We start from the raw sequence: 21,711 nt of genomic DNA, 5'->3' as shown, positions 1-21,711 counted from the left end.
TGTCTTTCATTTTTTTTTCATTTATTACCTTAAATTCCTTGCTTCTTACTAGTTCACTCTCTCGACATTTTCAAATTTTATCCACGCCCTTTATATCCTTACAGTTGGAGACGTAAATTTTTAAGCTATTTTCTTTTTCTTTTACACATTATACCTATTAATCATCATCCTCCCTCTTTTTTCACATATAATCTATCGACATCTCTACGTGAAGAGCTCCATTCATTGTCATCGTTTCCCTTGTCTTCCTGTCCATATCTTTTAGCTCATTTTCTTTCCATTGAATAATAACTACCCCATAACCCTAACCCTAACCCTAATCCTAACCCCATATCGAAATATAGCTACCCTTATATGTTTACTGAGGATATTTTTTTCTCCCATAAACTTGTTGACCTAAGAACCAGCAATAGTATTCTCTTGTATTTTTTCCCTATTATTTCCTTCATTTCAGCTTCTTTTATTTTATCTAATTCCACAATTCCTAACTAGGTTCATCCTTCTTCTCCAACCTCTTTTATCATTTCCCTATTCAAAAGTTTTATTCCTTTACTTTAAAAAATTTCCCCTTTTCAATTTCAAGGTACCACACTTCTTCATGCCAAATTTCATACCTATGTCATTACTGGACATTTGAATAGTTCTTACATGCATATCTATCTGGTATCTGTTCTTTGCATACGACTTTAAGTCATCCATAAATAATAAATGGTTTAGTTGTACTCCTTCTTTTCACACTCATGACATGCATTTACATTTAATAATATGAACAACAAGGGTACCATACTCAAAAGAAACAACAATGGCGACAAACTGTCCCCTTGAAAAAATCCCTCTTCGCATAAACCTCTCCAACATCTCAATTTGATGTAAATGACACTTTCCATTGTTTCATATTTCTTTCCAAGAAATCACGCACATTCACTGCTATTTCAAATATTTCCATTTATTCCTTAGTCCAGCTATGAGTATCCAAATCATATGCTTTGCAGTAATCTATCGATGGCATGCACAGTCCCGAAGTATTGTTCTATCAATAAGCAACTGATCCTTGGTTCCTCTACTACCTCGTCTACATCCCTTTTTTTCTTCTGATAAGATCTCTTGATAATTATCAGCTGCGGTGCCCTTCGGAATATCCTTCTGGCAGATCACTGTTCTTCCATGTATGCTTCATTCAGGAATTACATCTCCTGTCAACATTTTATCAATTTGAGATGCAATTCTTTCCATGTGAGATGGTAAAGTTTTACCATCTGGTCCAGGAGAGCTTTCCAATTTTGAATTTTCTTACATTGTTTACTCACTTTCTGCTTGCTAACTTTCATTACATCTGGAGGTTGTTTTAACTTACTTTGTATTCCATTCCTCACATCTTCCAGCCGCAAAGCAGTTCCATTATGTTTGTTTTTTTATGTTCCAAATACCACTCCAAAACTTTGCACACTATTTTGACTTTGGTACTTCATTTACATAATTTGACCGGCTATTAAGTCCTTCATAGAACTTCTTCTGGTCCACTAAACAACCTACTCTCTCTGAACTGTTGGGTTTTCTTTGCATATCTCCTTACTTTTGCACCTTTTTGCTAACATTCTTTGGACAGTTTTAATTCCTTTTCTTTTCAATCTGTCTAGCGTTACAATCAGGATTCGGTTCTGGGGTTCGGGAAGGAGTGAGTCACTCTCTCGACAACAGCACGTTTCTGCCCTCTTCTTTTCCAATCGACCACACCTGGCCTCTCGCCACCAATGTCACACCGCACAATCCGAACGTCAGCAATACAAAATTCTTTTCAAGAGAAGATGTTCACGACTCTTTTCTCTCTGCCCCCCCCCGGGAATTTTTCCCAGCTTTTATATCCTCCTATCTAGAAAAAAAAGGAAGAGACAGGAAAAAAATAGCTTTTCCCATCATGCTCTGCCTTCCCAATATGCCCTTCGCATATACAAATGCGCTGGCCATCCTTTCCTTCTTCTTTCCCAAAGAGCGATGCAGATACGCCCGGTACGTTTTTTTCTTTTCTTCTTTTCTAGTACGTCCAAGGATGGAATACTGCTGCCATATCTGGGCAGGAGTTGCTAAAAACTAAACAGCCTATCCTGCCTTGACAGAGTACAAAATAGACTTTGTGGCTTAGTGGGGGATGCCCTTTTCTCTACCCTGCAACCTCTCTCCCACAGAAGAGACGTTGCGAGCCTATCCTTGTTTTATCGTTATTTCCATGGCAGGTGCTCGTCTGCACTCCAATCTCTGGTCCCCCCTTGCCAATCTTTCACGAAAAACACCCGTCTAGCTGAATCCACTGTGAAAAATTTCCCCCACTCTTTATCTGTGCCTAAATCAAAACGTGGATTCCATGAACAAAGCTTCTTTCTTAGAACTGCATGCCTGTGGAACTCTGTTCCGTCTGCCTGCTTCCCACCTGACTACAACTTGGATGTCTTCAAGTCCAACGTTAACAAATTCCTAATAAACCGCCCCCTTAAGTAAACACTTCATTAAATCTCCACACTAACGTACTGTACTTGCAATAACCTTATCTCTGAGTGGCTTCCGGGCCTTGATAAGTGGTGACCACCGTGTAAAAAAAAAAACCCATATACCCCACAATCTGTACTTTCCATTCAGTTTAAATTTCTCTGTCTTCCTCGCACGCAATTGTCCTCTGAAACCTCTTTTAAAGCAAGTTCATCTCCTTATTAATTTTTGTTGTTGTCATTTTTCTTCTGCTTTTCCACCATTGATTCATTTCTATTCTGGCGTTCACCTCTTTTCAATCCGAATTTTTCTGCAACTCAAACACTTCTACACTACAATCAAATTATTTATTTAGTTTTTCATTTCACAAACTTCATTGTTTCATTTACTTTTTCTACCTGCATTTCCAGAGTTTTTCTTTCAAATTTCTTTTTTTTTTACATAGGCGTCACCACTTATCAAGGCCGATAGGCCACTCAAGGATAAGGGTTGAAGAGTGTACAGCAGTCAAAAGGACAATATAGTAATCGATAGTAATGGAAGTTTGGTAAATTTTTTAACTTAAGTGGAACGGCTCATCAGAAACTTGTTCACGTTGGACCATATTATAGACAGCTGGAAAGCAGGAAAACGGAAGACAATTCCATAGGCGTGCGGTTCTAAGAAAGAAGCTTTGATCATGAAATCTGCGTTTAGGTTTAGGCACAGATAAAGAGTGGGGGGAATTATTGATAGTGTTTTCAGCTAGACGAGTGTTTCTTGTGAAAGTTTGGTGAGAGGGGAACATAGATTGAAGCTCAGTCTTAAACATGATCCCATCTTTTTCCTTCCACCATAATCTCTTTCAGTCTTTAAACTATCCCTCTCGCTTCCTCAGTTTCTCCCAGCACCTCATCACCAGCTTCCTTGTTATTACTAAGTTCCGCATACTTGTTTCCCTTTTCTGTCTCTTTGCTCTCTACCCTGTCGACTGCTGAGACAGCAAAATCTACAATTTGACAGGTTCTTTTTTTCTTGTTAATTATTATGACATCCGGTCTTCTGGCTTGGATGGATTTATCTGCTTGTATCTCCATATCCCAAAGTATTTTGTAGTTTTCATTTTCCAGTATGATCTCCAGCTGTGTTTTCAAGATACAGTCGTCTGCATAACTCCCAATGCATTTCCTTCATCATGCAGTCATGTTTGTGCTTGTATCTGTTTTGGGCTAATTTATTACATTCGCTTATTATATGGTTTATTGTTTCATCTTTTTGTCCACAAAGTCTACATTTACTGTTTTCCTGTTTTCTGTCTATTTTAGCTTTGATATGGTTCGTTCTAATCACGTTGTCCTGTGCAACTGTCAGTAGAGATTTTGCTTCGCTGTTCATGTGTCCTTTTCTTAGCCACGTCCAGGTGTTTATGTGATTCTCTTCTTTTGGCGTTCTTATGAATTGTCCATGTATTGCGTTTTCTTCCCACTTTTTTTCTTGTGTTTTTGTTTTTGGTTTCTTCATATCCTGTATTGTTGATCATTTTTCTGTGTTTTGACTCATGTACTTTTCCTAGTCTTCTTTGTGCTTTCTACGCAATCTTGTACATATATTAGTCCTCTTCCCCCTTCGTCCTTTTTCATATAGTGTTGGCCAGTATCGTCTTTTGGATGTAATGCATTATGCATCGCCATTAGTTTCCTAGTTTTTAATCAAAATGCCTAAGTTCCTCTTGGATCCAGCCTATGAATGGTCCAGAATACCTTATTAGCGATACTGCCCAGGCGTTTAATTTTTTAATTAGATTTCTACTGTATAGATTTGTTTCTAAGAGTTTTCTTGTTCTTCTCAGGTTTTTCAATCTTCTTTTTCATTTCTGTAGATTCCAGGACACCTAAATATTTGTAAATATCATCTTCTTTAAGCGCCCTCATTTCCTCTTGGTTAGACAGTTTAACACGCTCTGATATCTCTAGTTGTCCCCTTTTCATCTCCACTAGTGCTCACTTTTCCATCCCAAATTCCATTCTAATGTGCTGGCTGAATATTCTGGTTATGTTTATCAATTTTTCTAGATTCTTTTTGTTTTTTGTAAACAGTTTCAGGTCATCCATATACATGAAGTGGTTTATTCTTTGTTCTGTAAGTATGTAGTTGAGTAGCATAGTAGCTACGACAAACAATAGTGAGTATAGCGAGTCACCTTGGAAGATAGCTCTCTGTATTCTTATTTCAGTCAGGTGTTTCAGTCAGCTGCTAATTCTAATCTCCATATTTTCATTGCTTTTTTAATAATATTAATAATTTTGTCGGATATTTTGTACATTTTTAGGTATTAAATAATCCATGCTTGTGGGAGTCTGTCATAGGCTTTTTGTAATCGATTCATGCCATGGCTATGTTCTTTTTCCTGCTTTTAGCATTTTTCAAGATATTTTAATCTATGTATAACAGGTCATGTGTTCCTCTTTTTCATTTCTTGCATCCTTTTTATTTTTGGTCAGTAGTCCCCAAGAGCTAAGTCAGGTCAGGTTTGGTCAGTAGACCCCCAGATCTGTTCACCCAGTTGTGCAGTTAAAATTTTCCACATGGTCGGTAAACAGATTATTGGCCTGTAGTTGCTTGGTGTCGTCTGCTTTTCAGTATCTTTTTGTATCAACGTAGTTCTTCCTTTGGTTATCCATTCTGATACTTCTGTTTTGCAGATACATCTTCTCAGCGTTTTTGTACCAGTCTATCCTGGAGTGTCGTGAATTTTTTGAATACCATCGTGGCCTGGTGTTTTCCAATTTGCCATTTTCCTTGAGGTTGCCTTAGGTGTTTCTATCTTCTTCTTCTTCTTCTTCTTCTTCTTCTTCTTCTTCTTCTTCTTCTTCTTCTTATTATTATTATTATTATTATTATTATTATTATCCCTTCTTATTATTTCATTTTCATTGTTATTGTTATTATCATAAATCCATTACTACCATCATCATCATCATCATTATTATTATTATTATTATTATTATTATTACAGGGTAGAACGATAAAATTGTTGCCATAGAAAAGACGACATGATTCCATTTCCGTTTGATGAACACTGTTTTTGTTTGTCATAGACCATCTACTAGTTGGCCAGTTCTGTACAAATCTCAAGACTGACAGGAGCCTTCTATCATGTCTGAATGTTACACAATGTTCATGCTCTTTACCGATCCAATTTATGACAACAGGACTATTGCCAGCACCCTCGAAATGCAAATCCGGGCGGTTCAACGGATAACAGAGACGTGCCCAGGGTGATGAAAACAAAGTTTCCAGCCATGATTATAGTCTTTAGTGTAGTTTTTAGTGATGGCCAGATCATGCCACCTCACATCTTCGAAGTCAGCTTGAAAGTCAACACCAAAGTGTATCTGGATGTGCTGAAGAGTGTGGTGATCCCCTGGTACAATCAGGTGGCCGCTGACAGATCCTGGGTGTGACAGCAGGACTCGATGTTGGCCCACAAGTCCAAAGTGACCCAAGCTTGGCTTCAGATGGAGTGCTACGATTATGTACCTTTCTCTTACTGCCCCCTCCTCCCCCAAGCAAGACCCGCTGGATTACTTTGTTTGGTCATATGTTGAGAACATAACCTCCCACAACACCAAAGCCAGCCTGATCCCTGCCATCTGCCGAGTGTCCTCTAAACTCCCGCTGGCACTTGTGGAAAAGGCATGCTCCCAGTTCCAGACCCGTAACAAGGTGTTGATTGAAGCTAAAGATGATTGAATAGATGTTAGTTATAGTACATAATCAAGTTACCTGAATTGATTTTTCTCTATAAAAATTTAAAAATAGAGCAGTTGTATTGTCTTCCTTAGGGCGACACTTTTATCGTTCCACCCATACTCTTCTTCTTCTTCTTCTTCTTCTTCTTCTTCTTATTATTATTATTATTATTTACTCACTAGGGATTCTCACGAATGTCATCATCAGGGATTTCTCACTTATAATATGATGTTCCCTAGAATCTGCATGACAAGTCTCCCAGATGTCCATCTCTCTCCATCACTTTTGAATAACTTTACATTATCACAACAGCCGTTTACTATTGATTATCTCATTAGCAAAAAACCTCCCTTAAGACATCAGTCTTCTCTTCACTCTTCAAATGATGATTGATGTTCTTCATCCTCGGTTTTTCTCGTCCCCATTGAAATCTTCATGACTATTTTGTGTAATATAAACCAATATTGACGGCATCGTTTTTTTTCATTTTTTTTTTTTTTAATAAAAATTATTACAGTTTGAATTCTCTTGGTTTCATGTGGTGGTGTTCTATGTATTTGTGTTATTTCTATTGTAACTTTAATGCAACTAGTTAGCGTCCATGGTTTATTTAAGTTAGTTTCTGCATTCAAGGATTTTCCTTAAGATTTCAGTTGTTTTTATCATTGCTGTTTGTTGCATAGTCTCAGTTTTAATTTGATTAATCTTTCTTCCAGTCTATTATGAAAGGTTTGTAAGACTGTTCCCAGTGCTCCTACGATTATTTGCCAACTTTGATGTCTTTTGCTTCACTTTTCTGCTGGGATAGAAAAATCTACGTTTTCCGGTATTTTTCCTTATTGTTTAACTACTATCATATCAGGTTTTCTTGCATGGTGAGTTTATCTGCTCATCCCTCCAGTTCTGATGGGATCTTGTGATTTTTGTTTTCAAGTAATGCCTCCGGTTAGTATCTGAATGATTTCTCCGAATGTTCAAAATACAGCTGTTTTCAGAGATTCTCAGTGTCCTGCCATTCTCACATAATCGTGTCTGTTCTTGTTCTCTTTTAGGGCAAGTTTGCTACATTCACATATGATGTGATTTACCATTTCACCTCTTTGTTCACAGAGTTTACGTTTGCTGTCTTCCTTAAATGTTTATCTTAGCTTTGGTATAGCTACATTGTTTTGTGCAACTGTAAGTCCTTCCATTTCTTTGTTTAAGTATTATTATTATTATTATTATTATTATTATTATTATTATTATTATTACCATTATTATTATTATTATTATTATTATTACTATTTTTATTATTACTATTTTTATTATTATTATTATTATTACTATTTTTATTATTATTATTATTATTATTATTACTATTTTTATTATTATTATTATTATTATTTTATTATTATTATTATTACTATTATTATTATTATTATTATTATTATTACCATTATTATTATTATTACTATTTTTATTATTATTATTATTATTACTATTTTTATTATTATTATTATTATTACTATTTTTATTATTATTATTATTACTATTTTTATCATTATTACTATTACTATTATTATTATTATTATTATTATTATTATTATTATTATTATTATTATTATTATTGTTGTTGTTGGTGTTGTTGTTGTTGGCGGCTCACAAAGAGCTTTCATACAGGTCATCATCTCATTGAAAACAGCCTGTGGTGTTCCCTGGAAGCTGAGTGGCAACAAGTCTCTCCAGATTTCCAGTGCTCTCCCCCTCTTTCAATAACATTTGCAAATAAATTTGCATTATCGCAACAGCTGCTTGCCATTGATTTCTCGTTGGCAACAGCCATTGGTCTTTACTAAAATTTGAATGGCAATAAGCCTCTCCAAGGTCCCAGTTCTCGTCGCACTTATACAGTGAAGGTCTGGTCAGTGCTCATTCTTCAGTCTTTCCTTCCTCCTTGACTCTACTTGGCTATTCAGTCTCACTCTTTTTGGGGGATGGGGCAGTGATGTCGTAATGGGGGACACAACTTCAATGTTCTTGGTTCCATGTAACGCTTCATGTTTTGTCTCTGCAACAGTTTGTCTGGTCTGCGCTTGTGGTTTGTGTGTGTTAGTCTCCATGATTAAGGGTTTTCCTTAATATTTCAGTTGCTTGCATTATTTTTGTTCGCTGTATTTTTCCAGTCATTCCTCTGATTCCAGTTTCTCACATTCTTTTTTCAAAGTTTTTTTGGGATTGTTCCTGGTGCTATTATAGTTATTATTTGGATTTTCTTCATCTTCCATATCCCTTTCAGCTCTCTGGCTAGCTCTGTGTATTTGCTCTGTTTCTCCTTTTCTTTGATATTCACCCTGTGGTCAGCTGGAACAGCAAAGTCTACGATTTGATAGGACTTTTCTTTCTTGTTAATTATTATGACATCCGAAAACTGGCCATCCATATTGCTTGGACGGGTTTATCAGTCTCTATGTCCACGTCCTATCTGTTGCCAGCTTATGTTTGTACCACTTTCCTGTGTGTTCGAGATGCAGTTGTTTGCATAATTCCCAGTGTACTGCCCTTCCCACTTAGTCCTATCTGTTTTTGTATTCCTTTTGGGCAAGTTTGCTGCATTCACTTACCATATAGTTTATTGCTTCATCTCTTTGTCCAAAGAGTCTGCATTTGCTTATTGTGTTTTATCAATCTTTGCTTTGATGTGGTTAGTTCTTATTGAGTTATCTTGTGCTGCGGTTATTAGGGATTCAGTTTCTCAGCTTATGTGGCTTTTTCGCATCCATGTCCAAGTGTTTTCATTATTCTCATCTGTTGTCATACTTATGAATCTTCCATGTAATTGTTTTAATTCCCATTTTTCTTTCCTCGTCTTATCCTTTATCTCTCTGTTGTCTGTTTTGTCGATTTTTCCAGTGTCTCTCGCTGCCATGATTATCGTTTCAGTGTTTTGCGTTATGTATTTTTCTGATTCTTTTTTGTATCAGCACTCAGTCTTCTATACAAACTAGTCCTCCCCGCCTTCTTTTTTTTTCATCATCGTCTTTTGGGTGTAGTGCATTGTGCATGGTCATGAGTTTCCTGGTTTTCTGATCGAGCTGTCTCAGTTTTCTTTGGTCCATCCTATGAACGGTCCTGCGTATCTTATTACTGATACTTCCAATGTATTCATACATTTTATTAGGTTTCTGCTCTATAATTTAGTTTCTAGAAGTTTTCTTATTATTACCCTTTGGGAGTTTTTACACAGAATTCTCTTTGAAAAAAACCTGTGGTGTTCCCTGGAGTCTGAGTAACAAGTCTCCACAGATTTCCAGTACTCACCACCTCTTTGAATATCTTTTGTAAATTAGTTTACATTATCGCAATAGTAATTTCCATTGATTTCTCATTGGTAGAAACCATTTGACTTCACTGGAATTTATCTGGCAATAAACCTCCCTAAGTTTGCAGTTCTCTTCGCGCTCATCCAGTGCTCCCTAAAAACACTATAAACCTAACCCTAGATGTTATATTAACCCTAACACAAACCCTAACCCGCACCTTAAGCCTAACACTAAGCCTAACACTAGACCTTATATTAAGCCAAAACCTAACACTAAACCTAACCCTATACCCTATATTGACCCTAACCCTAACACTAACCATAACCCTAACCCTAAACACTAACCCTACAATAAACCTAACCCTAACCCTAACACTAAACCCTAACCCTAAACCTAACCCTAAACTTAAACCCTAACCCGAACCCTAACCCTAACTCCAACCCTAACCCTTACCCATAACCCTAACCCTAACCGTAACCCTAACTCTAACCGTAACCCTAAACCCTAACCTAACCCTAACCTTAACGCTAACCCAAGCCCTGAAGCCTAACTCTAACCCTAACCTTACCCCTACCCTAACTGGTAAACCTAACCCTAACCCTAAAACCTAAACATAACACTAACAATAACCTTAACACTAACCCTTAGTGTCAGATTAGGGTAAGGCTTAGGGCTAAGGTTAGGGGTGAAGGGGTGAACCCTAACTTCACCCCTTCACCCCTAACCTTAGCCCTAAGCCTTACCCTAATCTGAAGCGTAAACCTAACCCTCGACCTTATATTAACCCTAAGCCTAACATATACCTAACTCTAGATCTTATATTAACCATAATCCTACCCCTACCCCTAACCCTAAACACGAAACCAAACCTAAGCCTAACACCTGACCCGAAACCTAATCCTAACCCTAAATTCACCCTAACCCTAACCATAACTCAACCCGCAACCATAACCCTAAACCCTAACCATAAACCTAGCTCTAACACTAACCCTAAACCTAACCTAACCCTTAAACCTAACCCTAACCTCAACCCTAGACCTTATATATACCCTAACCCTAACCCTAAATCTAGCCCTAACACATATATTAACCCTCTCCCTTACCCTAACCCAAACCCTATGCCTAACCCTACCTAAACCCTAACCCTAACCCTAACTCTAAATTCTAAAACTAACCCTAACACTAACCCTTACCCTAACAATAACCCTAACCGAACCCTAACAATAACCCAAACCCTAACACCTAACCGTAACCCTAATCCTAACCCCAACCCTAACCTAATACTAAACCTAACCCTACCCTTAACCTCTAACTCTTAACCTTAACCCTAACCCTAACCCTAACCCAAAATCAAACCCTAATGCTAGACCCTTATATCTAACACGTATTCTACCGTCAATCCTAACATTAACCCTAACCTAAACCCTAACTCTAACCCTAAACCTAACTTAAACCCTAGCTTTCCACCTAACCCTAACCCCAACTGTAACCTTGACCCTATTCCTAACCCTAGCCTTCACCCTTACCTAAACGTAACCATCACCCATACCCTAACCCTAAACCTTAACCCTTACCCTAACCCTAACCTTTAATCCTTACCTTAACTGTAACCTTTACCCAAAACCTAAATCCTAACCCTAACCCTAAACCTTACCCTAACCATAATTCTAGCCTTAGTGCGAACCCTGCCTTAATTCTAACAATAGCTCTTACCCTACCGCTAGCCATAAATCCAACACTAACCCTAGCCCTAACCCTATACTGAACTCTAAACCTGACCCTAAACTAACCCTAACCCCAAAACTAACCCTTACTTAAACCTTAACCCTAACCTTAACACTAACCCTAACACCAAACTCTTTACCCTAACCCTATCACAAACATTAACCTCTAACCCCTACCCTAACCCACACCCTTACCCAAAGCCTTACCCTAACCTTAAACCTAAAATAAAACATAACCCTAATCCTATCCCTCACCCTAACCCTTACACTACCTTTACCCCTAACCCTAACCAAAACCCAAATCCTTATCCTAACCCTAATACCAACCCTAACTTTAACCCTTGCCTGATCCCTAGCCCTGAGCTTAACCTTACCACTAACACTAACCCTAAATCTTACCTAAATGCTAAACAGTTACGTTAAACCTTACCACTAACCTGAACCCAAACCCTAGCCCTTACCCTAACACTAATCCTAACATAAAACATAACCCTAAACCAAACCGTAACCATAACCTTGCATGAACCCTAATTCTTACCCTAATCCTAACTCTTACCCTAACCGTAACACTAGTCTGAAACCTAACCTTAACTTAGACTTAACCCTAATCATAACCCTAACCTTAACCCTGACCCTAACCCTAACCCTAAACCAAATATTAACTGTAACCCTAACTCTAACCGTAACCTTAACCAGAACCCTTACCTAAAAGCCTAACCCTAACTCCAACCCTAGCCCCAACCCTATCCCTAACCCTTACCCAACCCTACCCGAGCCCTAACCCTAAGCCTAACCCTAACCCTGAAATAAAACATAACCCTAACAATAACACTTACCCTAACCTAACCCTAACCCTAGCCCTAGTTAGAAACCTAGACCTTACCTACCCCTAACCCTAAGTCCGAAACTGATCCTAGCCCTAACACTTAACCGAACTTTAAACCTAACCATAACCTAACCTTAAAACTAACCCTTGCTTAAACCCAAACCCTAAGCCTAACAATAACCCTAACCCCAAAGCCTTAACCTCATCTTGACCCTAACTCTAACACAAACCCCTGACCCTAACACAAACCCATGACCCTAACCCTTACCCTAGCTCTAACCCTTGCCTAACGCTATCCCTAACCCTAACCCAAACACTTACCATAACTTCAACCCTAAAAATAACTTATGTGCTCACCCTTACCCTAAGGCTTACCGTAAGCCTAACCCTGACCCTAAGCCGTAACTCCCAACCTAACCCTAAGTGTAACGCTTACTCTAACTCAAACCACTACCCTCACCCTAACACTTATGCTAACCCTAGCCCTAACAATAACCCGAGCCACAACACAAACACATACCCTTACCCCAACCCTAAACCTAGCCTAAACCCTAACTCTAAACCTAGCCTTAACTCTAACCCCAACCGTAACTCTAACCCTAACCCCTTACCATTACACAAACCCTAACACTAACCCTATTCCTAACCCTAACCGAAATTCAAACCCTAACCCCAACCCTAAACCCAAACCCTAACCTTTACCCTAAAATAAAAAATAACCCTAGCCCTAACTCTAGCCCTAAGCCTAAGCCTAAGCCTAACCCTTACCCTAACCTTTATCCTAACCCTAAACCTTACCCTTACCCGAACACTAACACTAACCCTAACATGACTTGAAGTCTAACTTTAATGCCAGCCTATACCCTACCCTCACCCTAGTCCTAACCCTAACAATAATCTAACTCAACCCCTAACCCTTATCCTAACCTGACTTGAGCCCTAAGCCTAAACCTAGCCCTAACCCAAACGAAAACTTTTAGTCAAACCCTAGCCCTTACCCTAACTCTGGCCCTTACCATAGACCTACTTCTAACCAGACTCTAACCCTAGTCCTACCCTTAGTTTAACGCTAATCCTTACCCTAACCATAACCTCACTCTAACCCAAACTATAAACCTACACTAAAACTAAGCCTTACCCAAGCCCTAACACTAACCCTAACCTAACCCTAACCCTAACCTAAACCCTTACGCTTACCCTAACCCTAGCTCTATCCATAAACCTTACCCTAAACCTAAGCCTAACCAAATCATAAGCCCAAGTCTAACCCTTACATTAACCCTAACCCCAACCCTAACCATAACCATAACCTGAACACTAACTCTAAGCTTTACCCAAGCCATAACACTAACCTTAATCTTACCTTAACCCTAACCCTAACCACAACCCTAGTTTAACCCTTACCCTAACCCCAACCCTAGCCTTAACACTTACTCTAAGACTGAGCCTAAGCCTTACCCTCAACCTTACCCTAACTCAATCCCTAACCCTAACACTAACTCTCACCCTAACCCCAACCAAAACCCTGACTGTAAATCCAGCCCTAACAAAAACCCTAGCACAAACTCTAACCCCTACCCCAACCCAAACACAACTCTAGCCTTAACCCTTAAAGTAGCACTAGCCCTAACCCTCGCCCTAGCGCAAAGCCTAACACTCACCTAAACTTAGCCCTAACTATAGCCCTAGCACTAACGCTAAGCCTCTACCTAAGCATTACGCTAGCCCTAATACTAGAGATAACCCTATACCCTAAACCTAACTCCAGCCCTAACTCTAACCAAAACACTAACCCAAATCATAACTGTAACCGTAATTCTAACTCTAACCCTCTCTAAACCTAACACTACATCTAACCCCAGCCCAAGCCCCAAGCCGAACTCTAAGCCTTATATAACCCTAACTCTAACCCTAATCCTTACCCTAACCCTGACCCTAAGATTACCTTAGCCTTACACTTACACCCACCTAACCCTTATTCTAACCCAAAGTTAAACCCAAACCCTTAACCGTAATCCTAATGGTAACACTAACACAAACCCTTACCCTTACTATAACCCTAACTCAGACAATGAGCCTAGCCCTAACTCCAACGCTTATCCTAACCCTAACCCTAATGATAACCTAAACCTTACCCTAGCCCTAACTATAGCCCTAGTCGTAATCCTAATCATCACCCTGACCTTAGCTCTAACCCTTGTAATGCCCTTACTCTAAGCCGAAACCTAATTAAAAACCTAATCCTAACCCTAACCTTACCCTTACCCTAACCCTAACGCTTACCCTAACCCTAAGCCAGATACTAAACCTAACCCAAAGCCTAACCCTATCCCTTACCCACACACTAGCCTTTACCCTAACGCTTACCCTTTACCCCAACTCTACCCCTTATGCAAATCCTTCCCTAAGCATAGCTCAATCCTCCACCGTAAATCCTTACCCTAATTAAAACCTTACTCTAACCCTGTTTGCTACTTCATTATATTATCTTTAAGCCTCTCCCTAACCATAACCCAATCATAACCTTAACCCTAACCCAAACCCTAACCCTAATGCTATCCCTAACCCAAACACTAACCCTAATCCTATCCCTTACCCTAATCCTAACCCAACCCTAACCTTTCCCATAACCCTTATGCTAACCCTAATCTTAACTTTTTATCCTAACCCTGAGTTATAAGTTATATATATATATATATATATTTCATAAGTTTCGGTTTCGATTCAAGCTGATACACCCAAGTTATATGGCTATATTTTTTATTTTTGAAATCGTAACTTTATAATATATAAAAGTCGACAGAACATGAACTCTATAATAATATATATATAATAGCATATATAATATATAATCTGCATGAATTGAAATATCATATTTAAGCGGACTTTACGACCGGGCTACGCTGGGTGTCTCTGCTAGCTTAGATAAATACTTTTGCAGTTTTAACAAAAGAGCTACAATAATATCAGAGCATCTCCATTTACACTGAACATCTACAGAATGCCAGCGTCAATGTATTACACATGAATGATTCCCCTGTGGAATTTCCACAGGTCCCGCAAGTTATGATTATATTAAGAGTAAATTATACAAAGCGAAGAAGATAGTCATTGCGGACTTTCTAATGGATCCACTAGTTATTATTGTTCTGTACTGTTTGCTAATCTTTGTCCTATTTCGTCAGCCGGAATTATCCTTTACAATTATTGACATGTTCGATGTTTTTTGTTTACAGTTATCATCGCAACAATTCTGTGCTGTTTTTGTTTTGTTCAAAGGTTAATTAAAATTCCAATTTGTTTTTACTCCTGTCATCATTATATAAATCTCCTTCACCATCTTTTCGATTCTACGCCATTTTGTTTTGGCCTATTGTACGCCTTCCATCCTACGTAACGCGGTTATGATATTCTTTTTTTTTTTTCATCTGCTAAGAAAACAAATTTGTTGCCTTTTTGCTCTTTTTTATTTGATTTCTGTTATCGCTAATTTATAATTGTATTTTTCTTTCTCCCTATTTTGATTATTATGTTTATTTTTTTGTTATTCATTTAATAATTATATCCCGCCATATTTGTCCCCTCCATTTTCTTATGGCATCGTCTGAATGTTTTCATTTTTTTTTTTTAAATTTTAATTTCTTAGTTTGTTTGTTCTGCTTCCAGATTGTTTTTTTTTCCGGATACCGACTGGAATGTGGTGTCCTGATTTTTTTTTATCCATAAAGATTATCTAGGATCATTGGAATTTACAGAACGCTGAACCATTCCTTTTTTTGTTGTTGTTTTTCGCGAAATAGTATACGCGATTTTGTAGATGGGATCTACATGGTAATATATACTGTAGTTGTGGTGTTTCTGTCCGTCTGTCTTCTTGTCTGTTCAAGGATACAATCTATATAAATAAAACAGTAGATGCATGTGTGTGTCTGTATGTAAATGTTTAACCGATAGACTACCGGTCACATAATACTGAAATTAATAGGAAATAGAAATCATACACCAAGGATGGCTTATAACGAGTAAAATCTTTGTTTGGATGGATGAATAACGCGTACAAAAATATGTCGGTAAGTTGAAATACAAAATATTCATTTTACCTTGCGGACATATTTCTATTACTTTTGCGCATGCGCAAATTCATTCATAGCTTGAAGTCGTTTAAGTTTTTAATCTTTCTTATCTATTTGTCGATAGTACAAAAGGAAGCGAGGATTGCAAATTGCATTGTTATGATGACTTATGCATTCATGACCTGAAATTTTAATCTTTTTCTTGCAGATTCTGACGGTGCGAGACTCGAACCCCTGTTATAGATGTACGTCAGAAGCAGAGATGCATAACTGAATTCCCGGCAAAAATGTATTGAGAATAGTAGTGACTATTTCGAAAAATAAATTCCAGAGCACAAATAGTCGTTCGTTTTAATGGTACCATCCCCGTAAAGACGGGGATGGTACCATTAAAACGAACGACTATTTGTGCTCTGCTTTTGCTTTCGTCCCTCATTCACTTCAGAATCTGCCATTGGTCAACACCTTCTCGAAAATCGAGTGTTTGCCAATGGGTATAAAATGGAGAACTTTAATTATTTGAGGATTTTAGAATCACTCTCGATCCTCTTACGTAAACCTTCTCTCTGTCGACAGAAAGAATTCATCAAAACTCCTCGCCTTAGCGTTCACAGGAAACATGAGTTGGAACAATTACATTGAGGGCATTGCTAGGATGTAGGCTCTCTCTACCGTGTTAGAAAGCTACTAACGCCCGAAAGTATCCTGTACCTCTATAAGCTCACCATTCACCCATGTATGGAGTACTATTGGCACATTTGGGCTGGTGCATCTGATATTCGTCTCTCGCTCCTAGACAAGGTTCAAAAGAGAGTCGTCAGCCTGAACTGTCATCTAAGCTTTAGCCTCTCTCCCATCGACGAAATATTGCATCCCTCTGCTTGTTCAACAAGTATTTTAATGGTGGATGCTTCGAGGAACTGCACGCATTTGTACCCCCTCGACACCCCCCCGACAAACCTGACAAGCAGCTAAATCCCACCTCCACACAGTAGAGATTTCTAGATGTAAGAAAGCTTTCTATTGCAGTAGTTTCTCCCCCAGAACTGCTAGACTTTGGAATTCCCTTCCGGGTACCTGTTTCCTCAACTGTACTGACATGCAGAAGTTCAAGTGTAACGTGAATCGACATCTTAGCATGCCCCTGCATGAAAGTGGCAATGTGCCTTGTTTGGGGTGAAAATGTAATAACAAAAAAGTCGTTGGACTTATGCAGGGATATAGTTTTGTTGGCGAAAGTGATGGCTAGGATTTGTTTGTTAATTACTAATGAAATTCAAAACACACGTGACTAAACAGCCTTGCATTACTATATTGGATTTCCAAAAGTATATATATATATATATATATATATATATATATATATATATATATATATATATATATATATTCTCATTCAAACACCCTCTAATTTGCGTAATATATATGTATATATATATATATATATATATATATATATATATATATATATATATATATATAATAAGGAAAAAGGAAAAAATAATTTCTACAACATACCTAAGGGTGATAGAGGTATTTCTGTCGAAAGCGCTCGCTATGGATCCAACTTATACAATTTAAAACACACACACAGACACAGACACACACACACAAACTATTCGGAGATTGGAGAAGATGAAAAGGAAGAAAATAAAACAGAAGAATTCCGTGCTCTTCAATAACATTTGTTGAATATACATACATACATATATATATATATATATATATATATATATATATATATATATATATATATATATATATATATTTGTGTGTGTGTGAGCACACTTCTCTATTATGAAGTTGATATATGATTATACATTGTACTATTATTTTTATTACATGTTTTAATATCCATATTAATATGTGTTTGATCTTCACAAAAATCATCAGCGTCGCTGTATTATGGAGGTTTCATTACAGAAAATTGGTAATTTTGAAATGCGACAAGAGAGAAATAGAAAGAGAGAGAGAGAGAGAAAGAGAGAGAGAGAGAGAGAGAGAGAGAGAGAGAGAGAGAGAGAGAGAGAGACTGTAAACGCAAATCGTTTAGAAATATGCATATAAAAAAGTGGGAACCTATGCAATTTGTTCTGCAAGTGAGTCAATCAGACGTCAACAAGAGGAAAACACAGCATCTCTCCCAAATCTGCATTTCACTTTCACCCGTTTGAGTCACTCGCCAAGGGCGACAACTCAGCATAACATTAAGTAAAGATCTTCCGATTGTGAGTTCCCGCTTTCGAATCGTCGGGTGTTCAGGAGAGTTTCGAGAAGGTCAACATGAATAGTTTGTAAATCAACGATCGAAACCTCTTACGACCCCGATAAATCGGCAATCACGTGCCCTCGAGTCACGAGGATGTAGATTATGGGCGAATGAGTTCTGTTGTCCCCGTGGAAACATTATCGGTTTTTGACTCAAGTCTGACAGAATTAGGAAAGCGCCGAGAGGGACAATTCGAATGAAATACAAGGGGTGAAGTGGAATTATTATCGAACGAACCACAAGACGGTGTAAACAAGGTTATACAATTTGATTGTAGTGCATTTGAAAGAGGGTGGGATAGGTTAGAGAAAATAAAAACAAGCATAAACTAGCAGAGTATTGAGTTATTGTACTTCTGCAATGCTCAGCCAACTTTAACTCCTTCTTTTCAAAATTCCCTGTGAGTAGCTTATAAAATATGATAAAACCTACTTTTAAAATGATTCACAATTGGTGAAGTGGATATTAGCGTTAACCTTGGCGTGTCGAGTTCAAATCCTATCGATTCCATAACACTACTTATACTAGAGATGTTCACAACCTTCACGTTATCTTTCCTTACTAAGTGCTTCTAGAGAAGAATCGGAGAAGTCATTGCTTACAAAATGTTTCCCACTTAGGCCGTGTGTAGAGAAAAATTATGTTGACAAAAGCGTGCATCTGGCGACAAATGCAAAAAAAAAAAAAAAAAACCCATAAAATATTTATAAAATACAACACTAGCTCATTTAAATAAAAAATATAAAACTTAACACAACCATTTGTTGTGATTTAACAACAAACTTAATCACTTTTCAAACAGGAGATAAACGAAAAGTGTTACGTTTAAAAGGTAACTTTTAGCGATATTTTAAACAGGTGTAAGCAACGTCAGGCCAATTCCGTCGAATAACAATGGCCGAATAGAACGCCCTTAGAGTGTGGCTACAGTGATAAGGGAGTGTTTCAGACACCCACAAATAATGATATAATAACAACCGAAATTATTTTAAACAGAAATACAACAAAAGTAATCGAGCTGGTTAAATATTGTACCATGCAGCATTCATACAAATTTTACCTAATGAATGAATACGAAATTTAATTTAATTATAGCATCTATATTATTAACCCTAAAATGACTCATTGTTTTTTTAAATAAATGATAGAGCATAGTTTTTTTAAATACTGTATATGTTGTTGAAAATAAAGATCCAACACACAACTATTTGTATGTCTAATTTTATAACTATTTTTAAACCAAGAATGAGAGTTCAATAGAAACGTTGTTTTAATTTGAATTAAATAAAATACGCATCAAGTGCGCTTGAAACCAAACCACAACGTAATATTAGGAAAATAAACAAATATTTTACTTGTTTGAAATTTATCACAAATATATTTCGGAGATAGACTCCATCTTCAGTGTGCTGTTTTGTTTCTTTTTTTTCTTTTCTTCTTCCTTGCAATGTTGTAAATTTGGAATGTCGCTCGCATGCCATCTTAATAAGGTTATATAGAGGGAGTTAACAAAAGGGATATTCTTTGCCTGCTAGGGCTGATAATATTTTTTCATTTTTGACGTCGCCCGTTAATTCTGTTTCTCTCTCTTTTTTGTCCCTTCTTTTTGTTCATTTACTTAATTACGTCTTTTATTTGATTTTTTATTTAGTCAATTTCAGAAGTTGGTAACGCTTTTTTATAGATTCGTGACAATACGTATGATATTGAACACAAAAAGAAAATGTTATCTCAAAGCAAAGCCTGAAAAAAATCATGGATTACATAGAAAAAAAAACGCGAGCATGAAAAGTAATATGGTTAAGATTAAGCTTAGAAAAGTAAAAAGTTGTTAAGCTACTCTAGTAAAAAAATATGATAAATTTATAACTTAATTCATAACTTGCAGTATTAAGAATTTTTTTAAAATTCAATTTAACATTATATAAAAAAATTAATGCTGCAATATTTTAAGTTATAAATTTATTATAGTTTTTACTAGAATAGCTTATCTTTTTCTTTTCCAGTTTTAACAACTAGTCATTTTACTTTTCTAAGATTAATCTTAACCATATTACTTTTCATGTTCGCATTTTTATATGTAAATGATGTGTCGTAGACGGCGAAACACGTGTCAGTGGATAATTATATTTTAAAAACAATATATATGCCGGCCCCCATATGGGGGTACCCAATTGGTTAAAGGGAAAATTATTCCCAACTCGTATTTATGTAAAAATGCACTCTCGTAAATAATTGAATTCATTCAAAACGAATCGCAATGACAAAAATAAATAACATCTATATGTATGTATGTATGTATGTATGTATCTCTCTCTCTTTCTCTCTCTCTCTCTATATATATATATATAAGGAAATTTGTCTCTGTGTGTGTGAGTGTGTGTGAGAGAGTGTGTGTTCGTTCCTTATGGACTCGGAAACGGCCGAGTCAATTTTTTAAAAAGAATTTCACATGAATGTACTTGATGTGTTTTGTATAGGAATGTGTCTGTAAATTTCGAAAATCGATAATCGAAAAAATCTGATTAAAGAAAGTTCGATTTTGATCAAAGTTTACATTTTCATACAAACTAACATCACCAGTGCATTTCAGAAGTTTTATCTCTGCACAAACACAAAGGCCCAGTCTATAAAATCAACCGCGGGTTCTTTTATAAGACAGGGACGCGTTCAAAATGAACATTTCTTTTTAGAGTACAATTGAACTATGATACTTGATTTTTGTGCGTTTAACTTTAATTCGAGTGATTATCTAAAATAATTTCAGAAAGGCAACAGTTAGTTATTTAATAAGACAGGGAGTGTTCGAAATGAATATTTCTTTTTATAGCACAACTGAACCATGATACTTGAGTTTGGCATTTTGAAATTTAAGGGAAGCCATTGTTTAAAGATAATTTTATAAAATAATTAGAATATTACCAACAGTGCTATGCACACTAGAATGTCTAGTGGATTAATTCACTTCCTTCCAGCAACGTTTTCAATACCGGGCGATGGCGGGTACAAAGCTAGTATATATTTCCAGCAAGCTTATTCAATCCCAGGCCATGCCGCGTACTCTTCTATTATATATTTCCACCTATTTAATCCATTCAAGGGCGATTCTGGGTATTCTGCTAGTATATATTAACACCTGTCTCATTCAATCATGGGCGGCGCCAGGTATTCTGCTAGTATATAATTCCACCTATCCCACTTAATCCCGGGCGACGTCGGGTATTCTGCTTGTATATATTTTCATCTATGTAATTAGATGCGGGGAATGCTCCTAACTAGAGCAGGCAAGCAATCGATTTGATTA

This window comes from Euprymna scolopes, chromosome 30 (genome assembly GCF_053919585.1).
Source record: "Euprymna scolopes isolate OS-2025 chromosome 30, ASM5391958v1, whole genome shotgun sequence".
Classification (NCBI taxonomy): domain Eukaryota; kingdom Metazoa; phylum Mollusca; class Cephalopoda; order Sepiida; family Sepiolidae; genus Euprymna; species Euprymna scolopes.
The sequence above is the reverse complement of the archived record's forward strand: the minus strand, read 5'-3'. Positions refer to the sequence as shown.